Here is a 12295-nt window from a genome sequence, read left to right on the forward strand (position 1 = left end):
AACTATGGCCTCTACTCAAAAATACAGCAGTTGGTACATAGAAAGGAAAAGCAAACAGACTAATGTAATTTACATTGTCATAATTACCCTCCAGTGATAGGTCAGCACACAGGATCAGTCTTCGTCTTCAGGACATCAGTCGAAACACCATCAGTCTAACCTCGTCTAACGGACAGGGGACACTTCCCTCATAAGGAGGAGAAGCATAAAGGGCAGTATATGGGTGAGGATGGTTTATTAAGTCTCAAAGTCACCAAACAGAGTGACAGAGTTTCTGGATAAAATCGATAGCATTCCCTACCTAGTTCTAACGTCCCTTCTGTGACATGAGTTTTTATCCCTTTTCGTAACCCCTTCGCTCAAAATTCTATTGGATATTTGCTATACCCCATTATCTTTGACCTATCAAATTATATATTAGGTAATCCCAATTGTCACCCCACGATAATTCACAACACTTTGATTGGTCTTCATAATTGACGTCTTCGGAGGTGGCACATCCGGAATGTGTTCATCATCTTGGCACGTTCCTCGGGTCACAAGTTCTTCAGTCCGTGGTTAAATGTCCTTGAATATTTCTTTTAGTCTATTTTGTTGCAAATAGTATAATAATCCATACAGAAGCAGCTAGCATACGGATGGGAACAAACCTTTATAGTTACATGGAACGAAGAAAAGAACAAATGCAGGGTCATGGCCCTTTGTGAGTCAGCACACTGAAAAACAGAGAAAATGCTTTAATATGAGAGCTAGGAAGCTAAATCCGCAGCTCACGCTAACTTAAGGCCTATGGGTTTAATGCAATATTGTAAACGCCAATATGAGCTTGATTAATCATGATGCAAACCATCATTTTTCATAACTAACAATATTTTGTACACACACAATGGTATTTCTATGTTTCATTGACGTAATTCGAATGCACATTAAGCAAATTACTATTCATTGTCATTTTCTATGCGGCATTTGTTAGGCATTTATATAAGCATTACTTCTAATAATTGATACGTTTTAACTAAGCTCTCTCAGTCCCATTTGTAAATAATTTGTGCTTGCTCAATAAAAGATACTGCCTCCACTCACTGTATGTATATGTGTATGTATGTATGTATAAGTCATGCATTTCAGCTCTAGACACCTTTATTACATTGTTTGAGCAGGTTATCCAGAGTTGCCATCAGAGCTAGCATAAATCAGGGAATGTGAAATGGGGGAATTAGCCAAGCAGGAAGGTAAAATGATGACTCTGCCTAAATGTAGGAAGACTTTAAATTACTCATTATGAAAACCTGCTTGATTGACGTGAGCTGACAACATTCTGAGACAGGGCAGGTGAGATATTTGGACTTATTAAGGAACTTGTGTAAATTAATAGGTTACTTTGAATAATTTCATGCTGTGATAGGGATTTTGTGTAGGCGACAGCATTTCAGAGAAATTATGTTACTGCTCGATACATATATAAAAGCCTCAGTAGTTTGGTGGAGAATGAATCTCTGTGAAAGTATATGATTCTCAAACTAGTTAACAGCAGTGTTCAGTACCGTTATCTTAATATCCATCCAACTATGCATCTCTTCAACATGATCCTAAAATTTGTAAGGAGGTGAGCAGTATAATTTACTTTACTGTAGAACAAACTGTGATAAGTGGACACTGAAATCTCAGTGGCCTGAATCATTTCTAATACAATTGATATGGTTTTGACCAATGAAGTTAAAGATGTTGGGCTGCTTAATGTTTAGTGGGAGTAATCGATGTTTAGTCTACATCAGGGCTCGAAAAATCATTAGAATGTTACCAGACCTGCAGGTTGAGTAGCTTGACTAATCTACTCGACCTAACTGTAATGTACTTGACCCGTAAACGGGTCTAAAATTGTGTGATCCTAGGCAACTAGTTTACAGAGTCGCATGTTTCTTAATTCTCACATATGATTGCACCTTCAAATATGTGAGCTCAGCATTTCTGCAGTACAAAACAACTCTTTTGTTTGATTAAGTAGACTAAAGTTTGCTACATGCATCACAAGAATCTAGCCCACATCCCATGAGGTATATTCCACATAACCTAGGGCTTCTTTTAGTTTACTAGCAACATTGCCTTCAGGGCAGGTGTGTTATTCAGTTTGTTTAAACACTCAATTTCAATAAATATATCTAGGAGGCAGGCCTGGCTTAGAGTGGGTACCTTGTGGTACTTACACCCTGTACCAGGTCCATTTATCCTTTATTAGTAGAATACAGTGTAGAGGTGTTTCTAGCAGCTTAGGCTGATAGAAGGCAGCTATGGCAAAGCAGCTTAGGCTGAACTAGGAGACATGTGAAGCTCCTACTATACCACTTATATCATATAGCACAATATCATAAGAAAACACAATACTCAGAGTTACTAAAAATAAAGGTACTTTATTTTAGTGACAATATGCCAAAAGTATCTCGGAGGATACCCTCACTTAGGAGGTAAGTAATATACACAAATTATATGCAAACAAACCAAAAACAGCTAAGTAACAGTCAGAAAAGTAGTGCAAACAATGTAGAATCACAATAGGATGCAATAGGTAGACATAGGTCTAGGCGCAGCACAAACCATATACTCGAAAAGTGGAATGCGAATCACGAATGGACCCCAGACCTATGGGAGGTTGTAGAGGGTCGCTGGGACTGTAGGAAAACAGTAAGGGTGTCCAAGATACCCTACCCCAAGACCCTGAAAAGTAGGAGTAAAGTTACCCTACTACCCCAGAAAGACACAATAGTCGTGATAGGGGGTTCTGCAAGAACCACAAGCACCAGCAAAACACTGGAGACGGATTCCTGGACCTGAGGACCTGAAAAGGAACTGGACCAAGTCCAAGAGTCACGAACGTGTCCAGGGGAGGCAGGAGCCCAGAAAACCCCGGATGAAGGTGAGAAAGGGATGCCTCTGGGTGGAAGAAGCCGAAGATTCTGCAACAGCAAAGAAAGCTAGGAACTTCTCCTTTGGATGAAAGATGTCCCACGGCGCGCTGGAGGTTGCAGAAGTGTTACCAGGCAGAAAAACCACAAACAGGCCTTGCTAGCTGCAAGAGTCGCGGTTGAGGATTTTGGGTGCTGCTGGGGACCAGGAAGGACCAGGATGTCGCCCCTTGGAGGAGGAGACAGAGGGGGCGCTCATCAACTCAGAGAGCCCCCACAGAAGCAGGCAGCACCCGCAGAAGTACCGGAGCAAGCACTTGGAAGATCTGGGGACAGCGGTCGACTCAGAGTCACAAAGGAGGGTCCCACGACGTCAGAGTCCACCTCAGTGGGTTGAGCACTAGGCTGTGCACAAAGGAATCCTTGGAAAAGTTCACAGAAGCCAGAGCAGCTGCAAATCATGCAGTACATAGGTTTGCTGTCTGGTGTGGGGAGGCAAGGACTTACCTCCACCAACTTTGGACAGGAGGGCCACTGGACTGTGGGAGACACTTGGACCCAGCTCATTTGTTCCAGGGACCACGCTCGTCAGGATGAGAGGGGACCCAGAGGACCGGTGATGCAGAAGTTTGGTGCCTGCGTTAGCAGGGGGAAGATTCCGTCGACCCACAGGAGATTTCTTCTTGGCTTCCAGTTCAGGATGAAGGCAGACAGCCCTCAGAGCATGCACCACCAGGAAACAGTCGAGAAAGCCGGCAGGGTGAGGCGCTACAATGTTGCTGGTAGTCTTCTTGCTACTTTGTTGCGGTTTTGCAGGCGTCCTGGAGCAGTTATCAGTTGATCCTTGGCAGAAGTCGAAGAGGGAAGTGCAAAGGAACTCTGGTGAGCTCTTGCATTCGTTATCTGAGGAATAGCCCAGAGGAGAGACCCTAAATAGCCAGAAAAGGAGGTTTTGCTACTAAGAAAGGAGGCTTGGCTACTGAAAGAGAAAAGAAACCGTCACCTGCTGGCACTGGCCACTCAGAGCAGTCCATTGTGCCCCAACACCTCTGAATCCAAGATGGCAGAGGTCCGGGACACACTGGAAGAGCCCTGGGCACCTCCCCTGGGAGGTACTGGTCAGCGGAGTGGTCACTCCCCTTCCCTTTGTCCAGTTTCGCACAAGAGCAGGGCTGGGGGATCCCTGAACCGGTGTAGACTGGATTATGCAGAGATGGGCACCATCTGTGTCCATCAAAGCATTTCCAGAGGCTGGGGAGGCTACTCCTCCCCAGCCCTTCACACCTATTTCCAAAGGGAGAGGGTGTAACACCCTCTCTCAGAGGAAATTCTCTCAGAATGGTATTGGGGTGACAATTCCATGATCCTAGACATGTTACATGGCCATGTTCGGAATTACCATTGTGACGCTACACATAGGTAGTGACCTATGTGTAGTCCACGCGTGTAATGGTGTCCCTGCACTCACAAAGTCCGGGGAATTAGCCCTGAACAATGTGGGGGCACCTTGGCTAGTGCCAGGGTGCCCGCACACTAAGCGACTTCGCACCTAACCTTCACCAAGTGAGGGTTAGACATATAGGTGACTTATAAGTTACTTATGTGCAGTGAAAAAAGGCTGTGAAATAACGTGGACGTTATTTCACTCAGGTTTCAGTGGCAGTCCTGTGTAAGAATTGTCTGAGCTCCCTATGGGTGGCAAAAGAAATGCTGCAGCCCATAGGGAGCTCCTGGAACCACAATGGGTACCTAGGTACCATATACAAGGGAATTATATGGGTGTTCCAGTGTGCCAATGAGAATTGGTAAAATTAGTCACTAGCCTGCAGTGACAATTTTAGAAAGCAGAGAGAGCAAAAACACTGAGGTTCTGGTTAGCAGAGCCTCAGTGATACAGTTAGGCACCACACAGGGAACACATGCAGGGCATACATTATGAGCACTGGGGTCCTGGCAAGCAGGATCCCAGTGACACATGGGCAAAAACAAACATACATACAGTGAAAATAGGTTTAACATGCCAGGCAAGATGGTACTTTCCTACAATATATTACTAAACCATGATGTGGTAACATATTGTCATCTACACACAGTAACTTTCCAAGAAATTTCCAAAAACCTCTCCACTGACTTGTGGCTTTACTGATAAAACTATATAGTGTATTAACAATCTGTGAAAATTGGGTTTCAGAAAATATATCCTTTGACATCAACATGTAAAGTATTCTGATTTGTTTTCATCCTATTAAAATATTTTTTCATCACACAGAAATATAAAAAAAGGGCTTTCACAACTACTGAAATATATTTTGAAATGTTTGCACGTTGACTTAGTCATTTAAATGTTGTGTGTTCGGAAAACCCTGACACCCTATATCCTTGTATTTTACATTCTAAGCAGCAGGTCACACAGTTCAGCTTACAAAGTCCTAGAACTCTGCAGTCAGAAGGAAAATTAATTGTAAGAAAAACTGACTTTTGTCCTCTGTCTGTGAACACAGAACAAATGTGACATATAACAAGATTTAAAGGCATCTTTTATTACCCCTCAACTTTTCAACTGAACAGAACACCAGTTCAATGTCAATTGACAGAAGGGATAAGTAAGTATTAAAAATATCTCGACCCGATCAAATAAGACTGGCCAATGTGAGTGGACTTTTCGAGCCCTGTACATATTCACTTCTGAAGATGTGACTCATGTAGTTTGATCAACACTTAACTAGATTCCATGGTAGTATTAGTGTAGTATGCGTTTATGCACATGTAGCGGATTAACTTCTGGAGAACTGTCAACCCCCTCTTTCAAGTCAATATTGATCCTCTTCTTAACAAAATATCCCACCTTTTTCATTGCCAATTTTCTTAATCTTGTACTTAATGATTACGTCAGGATGCATCAATCTTCAGATACATTCTTTGCATTTTTGTTACATTGTACTGAGAGATAAATCAGTGCAATGTTGTGTTGAACTTAATGTCACATTTAATAATATGGCAAAATAAACTGTCAAGACTATGCTGTTAAGAGCTAAAACTTGATACTTCACATAAGCTAAACCTGTAATGTTGAACATTGCTGACACTTTTTCTCAGTTTTTAGAAGTATGGATGAGTGAGTAAGGCTCCATGAGATAGAGCCATCAGTCACTTTTTGCTAATGTCCACAGTTCACAGCAGTTGTTTCTGATCATGTCCTATTTTGATGCAATTACCTCCATTTCAGACATTCAGAAAATCTTAATACTCGAAAGGCAAACTCACAAGGTCCAGAAATATATCTGCCAATTTTCTAGCTAGCTTTTCCCATCTTATTGCTCCGTAACTTCTGGTATAATACGAGCCATCCTTTATACATAATCTAGGGGCCAAACCTATTTTTCTTTCCTACTTCATATATGGAACCATGTTTGTAAAGTATTGCTAGTTTATTTCCCTAAGCATAAATCATTTCTTGAATCTGTTGGCCTTGAAGTGTAAAACTTATGCCTGTCAGTTCATCAGACATGAACAACCAGGGTTTTTCAAGGGCTTTCGTTTATTCTCAATCAGCTTTTTTTTATGACATGCTAAGTTTAGCTCAAAGAATTACAGACCTCTAGATTTTGATGGTGATTGACATAAAAAAGTGTTATATTGCTTTTGTGATTCCTGTTATGTGTTCTTGGATGTTAAGGTATTGGTGGCAATTGTATCTCTCCAGCATCAATTCAAATATTTAAATTAGAGGAACAATCCACAGTCACAGTGCATCTGTATCCATTGACCCTTTTCACCAAAGATGTTTAGTTATTGTACTTTTCACTTTTTCCATTTTTCACAAACTTATAACTCCGGAAATCCATTACTTTTACCCAGATTCTCTGAAAACATTCCTGTAAAATGTACAGATTTTTCTCACTGTGCTCCTCTCTGTTTGGGCAAGGAAATCAGTTTTATCACTTTGTAAGTTCAGTGACGAATGCTGGAATTTACTGCCCAGGAATATGCCACCAGGAAGGTGTGGGGCCTCATGACCTGCTGTTAACTTGTGTTTCTTCTAGTTGATTTACACTACGTTAGTTGCTGCTTGCTTTATAGAGCATGCTACAAATGCAGTGTTAGAAATCGGATTGTTGGTTGACTGGAGTGAAAACCTTAGTGAAACTGCAACCACAATCCTAGTCAGGTTAAGTGTCAGACAACCTCTAAATAAACCTGTGCTCACCCTCAGGCAGCTCGACACAGAGCAGTCAGGCTTTACTTAAGGGCAGTTTGTAAAGTATTTTTCAATACTTCAACTAGTAAATCAGTGAAAATACCACACAAAAAGATTCCACATCAGGTTAGAAAAATAGATCTGAATTTAATAAACAAAACAAGACCAAAGCGACAAAAATCCACTAAGTATATCTTGAGTTATGAATTTTTAAAGAATAAACTGTAATATACTGCTTAGAAGCAATTAGCACCAACTGAGTATATGTGGTTGTGCCAGACTGGGACAAAGTCAAAAGTTCAGGCCAACCGCAATGGAGCATGGGTTGGGGATAGGGACCCAGTTAGATCTGTTGAGCCAAAATACTTTAAATCCTGATTGCAAAGCGTTGTGTCGGTTTTGAATCACTTAGTAGAGGTGATGCGTTGATTTTCTCCATACAGCAGCAGTGATGCGTTGGTTCCGAGATGTGGCGGAGTTTAGGGTGTGAGTTCTTGCTACTTTCTGAGGATCCAAACCTTGGGGCTTTTGATGCGAAGACCTGTGTCAAAGATGCGTTGTGCAGTCCAGGTGATGCATCGGCTCCGATGAGTGCAAAGGCTGCAATGTGGAGATTTGTCATCATTGTCGAGTCTGCTGTCAACAGGGATGCAAGGACCATGCTCCAGGAAAAGCGTTGCAGTTGCAGTTCCGAAGGTGATGCACCAGTTCTGTTCCATGCAACAGCGGTGATGCATCAGTTCTGCTATATCTTAGGCCCACTTCCAAGGGTCCAGGACATTGGGTGGCACCACTTGGCATGGCAGACTCACAGATGGCAGAGTCCAGGCGCAGAAGCATGATGGTTGAAAGTCATTTTTCGTAGAAGAGTAATTACAGGTCCAGAAGTGTACTGAGTTGGTAGTGTCAGGCACCCAGTACTTATTCTGTTCTCTGTACTCAATTGGGGCTTTGAAGTGGGGGAGACTTCAAAGGCAGGCCTCCCAAAGTGCACAGATATCCTGTCCCAGGCCTGACTCCAGACTTGCTACAGGGGATTATGCAGCCCTTTGTGTGGGAATCAGGTTTGTGAATCTGTGTCCAGCTCCTCCCTCCCAGTATGGCCCATCAGGTCATACCTAAGCTTCTATTGTGTCTGACTGTCTAGAGCATGGATACTCAAAGTACGGCCCGCGGGCCTCATGCGGCCTCTCTGACCTTGACATGCGGCCCCTTGGGCAACAGGAACACTGGCAGCTGTTTGCTCGATTCTGCACTAACAACAAAAATATTAAATACACACACAATCATTTATTTCAAACTTAATTGGTGTTAAAGAAAGGAAGTAACTAGGGACTCCTGCACTTAACTTTAGAATCGTCTTCATTTTTAAAGACATCTTGCAGCACAAGTGTAAAACTAAGACAGTCTCTTTAAAATTAAAAAAGTGTATTTAGCTAACATGCAGAACCTTTTTGCCTTAGTACAATTTATTTTATCAGTGCACTGAGATGTATTCCTTTAAAAGTGATAGTTTTCAAACATACATTTGGAAACATACATTTTTAAACATTAATTATTTCCCTTATCCTGAAAACACAACCAATAGTAAATTGAAGAGGCCAGTCGCTTGGTATGTGCACTTTATGGGTCGCCTGGGTTCCTATCATACATTAACAACATTATAGTTTATTAAATCAAACATAGAAGCAGGTTTTGTGCAGCGCACACCATGAATCATGTATTTCGAGGTCATCTTAAATGTGATAATGCAGAGAAAGGAGTGAAGTGAGACTAAACAATTGCCTAGCATCACACAGTTTGGAAAAGTGGGTAAGCCGGGATTCATTCCAGGTTTTCTGGTTTTCCATTGTTTATTTCAGCCACTAGATGTATATCATTTGCTTCTCCTACACCTACCTTGCCCCCTATTCCCCCAGCCACCCCACTTGACTGCCACAGCCATGGCATCAATGCGGTCCCCAGGCGCGTCACAGACCAAACCTTTTGGCCCCTGGGAAAATGTTTGCGAGTACTCATGGTCTAGAGGGAGTACCCAACGTCCAGCTAAAATTGTCATTTTTCAAATTACAATTTAAAATCTGACTTGGTTTTAAATTGTGATTCCAGAGACTCCAAACTTAAAAAGTTTATCTTCCAGATTGGGAATTACATTTATAAGGTGGTGTCATAGTTGGACTCTTGCTCTTAGGCAAGACTGCTGGTTTAAGGATGACAGTACTTATGTTTGTAGGTGACTATGCCTATCCAACAACAAGTCGCAACTGTAGTCCCAACCCTTCCGCCTCACTAGCAGTACCTAACCAAAAACCCAAACAGCTAAAGATGATCTGTGACAGCCTTTACACATGGACTCAAGAGTATGACATCTCAGGCAGTGTCGTGGTTAAACGGAGATTGCCCCTTTCTCACAGATACATCATGTCTCAACCATACACAGGCAATAACGAAGATGCAGTAAGGTTTCAATAGTTTTTATTCAACACAATTCGCAATCTATGATAAATTGCATGGCCCGCAATGATTAGGATAATGAACAGTGCAAGAGACAGAATTGTAAAAACAAGAGTCATGATTATGAAGCCCCCCACCATCTTGCAGTAACATAGAAACACATAAAGTGTATAATATGTCCTACTACCCTATTCTGATAGGCCTAACCTTCTACCTAAAGGAGAGCGGGGTATGTTAAACCTAATCTGCCAATACCATGTCCCTGAGGAGAGTCCCCAATCCTTGTTACCCTGGAATGAGGTCTCTAGCTCAGACTCCATAGGAACACGAAGTCAGGGTCAGCCTCAAGGTGATGTGCAGCATCGATAGCAGCGATGGTATCTGGTAGAAATCCCTCTGATTATCTGTTTAAAGTGATGTGTATTTATACAGATCTACTTGGACCCCTGACGTAGATTGTTCCCAAACAATAGGTAACACAGCATGCTTGGCAGGGTAAATAATATAAACAATTCCCTAAAAAAAAGCGTGAAGAGGGAAAGTACCTAATGTGAACTCCTACAGTTTGTCTTTGTCGCTTGATTTGACACCTTAGTGCGGTGGCACTGATAACATAAACTTAAACAAATGGCCTAACTATAAACAAGGCAGCCATCTTAAAATAATTAATTACATAAATGGGCTAAGACAGAGCAAGCTAAGTAGGTTAAAAGTCACTAGGTGACGGGGGCACGAGTCTGCAAGCCAAAGACTAAGCTAATTCCTGCTATCCCATTAAAACAAACTAGGATTCACTACAATGGACTAAGGTAATCCCCATGTTATCCTAGGCAGAAATAGGTCTTGCTGTAGGAAAAAAACACGACTTTGGGGCGTTTTCACTACCAGGACATCAAAAATGAACAAATGCATGTCCTACCTTTTAAATACATTGCACCCTGTCTAGGCCTAGGGCAAAAGGGTTACTTTGCCAGGTCGACATAGCAGTGTACAACTGCACACACAGGCTCTGTAATGGCAGGACTGAGGCATAGTTAAAGGGCTACTTAAATGGGTGGCACAACCAGTGCTGCAGGCCCATTAGTAGTAGTTATTTTACAGGCCCTGTGCACCTGTAGTGAACTTTACTAGGGATCCATAAGTAAATTAAATATGCCAATTGGGGATAAGCCAAAGTTTATAGGAGAGAGCACAAGCACTTTAGCACTGTTTAACAGTGGTAAAGTGCACAGAGTCCTACAACCAGCAAAAACAAGGCCAGAAAAGTGGAGGAGGTAGGCAAAAGGTTGAGGGGAAGACCACCATTAGGCTATCAGGTTTAATAGTAAGCCATAGCTTAGCTAGACTTAAAATCAAGAGTTGCAAAAAGAAAGGCGGAAAACATGCTTTCACTGGCAATGTACCAGGGGTCTGGAGTGATGTCAAAAGGCTCACTTTCTCTTCTTCATTTTAGAAAGCAGCTTATAATGAATCACATTATGCTATGGCCCTGAATATCAGCGATCTTTATGCTTTGCGGTATACACAAAGAGCCTACATGATAATCCTCTCTTTACTCGCCTTTCTAAATAATGCTAAATGTTGCCCCCTTGCCCTCCACCCTCTTCAGTGAACAGTGCTATTTTGCTCTTCAACCAGGTTTGTACTACAGAAGTACATATCATGTACATATTATTACTGTCTTTAGTGAAGTCAACACACATCCCTTCCGTAGTACCCCTGCCAAAGTGTATTTTGGTGACACTTTGCTTAATGGGAGAGGGACCTTTGGATAGTTTTTGTCATTATAATATTTTGCTGCCGATGAAGCGGTTATCCATGTACTTTCTTTTTATTGAGTGATTTTACTGAAATCGATTTCATTGGTAGCCCAGATCAATTTCAAATAAACCACACCATTTCTTTCAGTACTTAATATTTATACTCTTCAAGTTGTGTACATCATTGGGTATACTTCTGAGTTCAGTTAGTAAAACAAGATTCAGTTCAGTGTCAGCTATATTTCAGTGATATTTTGGATTGACTCTGAAGTAAGTTGCGATCCTGTTTTTAGTTTGAATGCACTTTCAATGGCATTTAAGTTTAGCAATACAACAACTACAAATAAGAGGTTAAAACAATAACCCTTCCCTCCCCAACTTGTGTGTCCCTCATCCCCTCCTTTTCCTACCCCAGATATCAAGCCCCTTTCACCACGTTCAGGGGCTTCTTTCTCCGCTGCCAAGAGTTATTCAAGTATCAAAACAGGAGTTTTTTTGCTTTTGTGAAACAATGGCGTAATAACCATCAAGTTTTGAATTGTCTAAAATATTTAGCACTCTGAGTCTGTTATGGCGAGAGAATTCTTTATAGTTTTGCTAAAGAAATCCGCTTCATGTTAAGGTTGAGCGTGCCCATCTCACACTCATCACTTTCACTCGTTCATGGGCTTGTCTTTCAAAAATCCCTTGATGTCATTGGCAAATGCTTTACGTTTGTCTTGCCTTGGGGAGGTTTTGTAACCGCCTTGCAAACTGACCCTGTTACATGGATTATTGCATAATTGCTGATGTACTTCTGTGAGTTCTAACAATTCTTTTCTTTTGTGGTGGTCATGGGACAATGTGGGGGTCATGGGACAATGGGACCACCACCAAAACATTCAGCACGACACACTCTTTCTGTTTAGGTCATCTCTGGGTCCCCACACTAGGTTAGTGGTGACCCCAAAATAATAACCTTTCCCACCATTCAGTGCCTTTTT

The 12295-nt window shown here is 41.8% G+C and overlaps 1 protein-coding gene across 2 annotated transcripts in view; it reads left to right on the top strand.

Moving 5' to 3' along the window:
• The window catches only part of CLCN4 (chloride voltage-gated channel 4), a 223027-nt gene that overhangs the window by 103725 nt on the left and 107007 nt on the right, over window positions 1-12295 (top strand). The window lies entirely within an intron of this gene.

The sequence above is a fragment of the Pleurodeles waltl genome, chromosome 8 (assembly GCF_031143425.1).
Source record: "Pleurodeles waltl isolate 20211129_DDA chromosome 8, aPleWal1.hap1.20221129, whole genome shotgun sequence".
In the NCBI taxonomy this organism is placed as follows: domain Eukaryota; kingdom Metazoa; phylum Chordata; class Amphibia; order Caudata; family Salamandridae; genus Pleurodeles; species Pleurodeles waltl.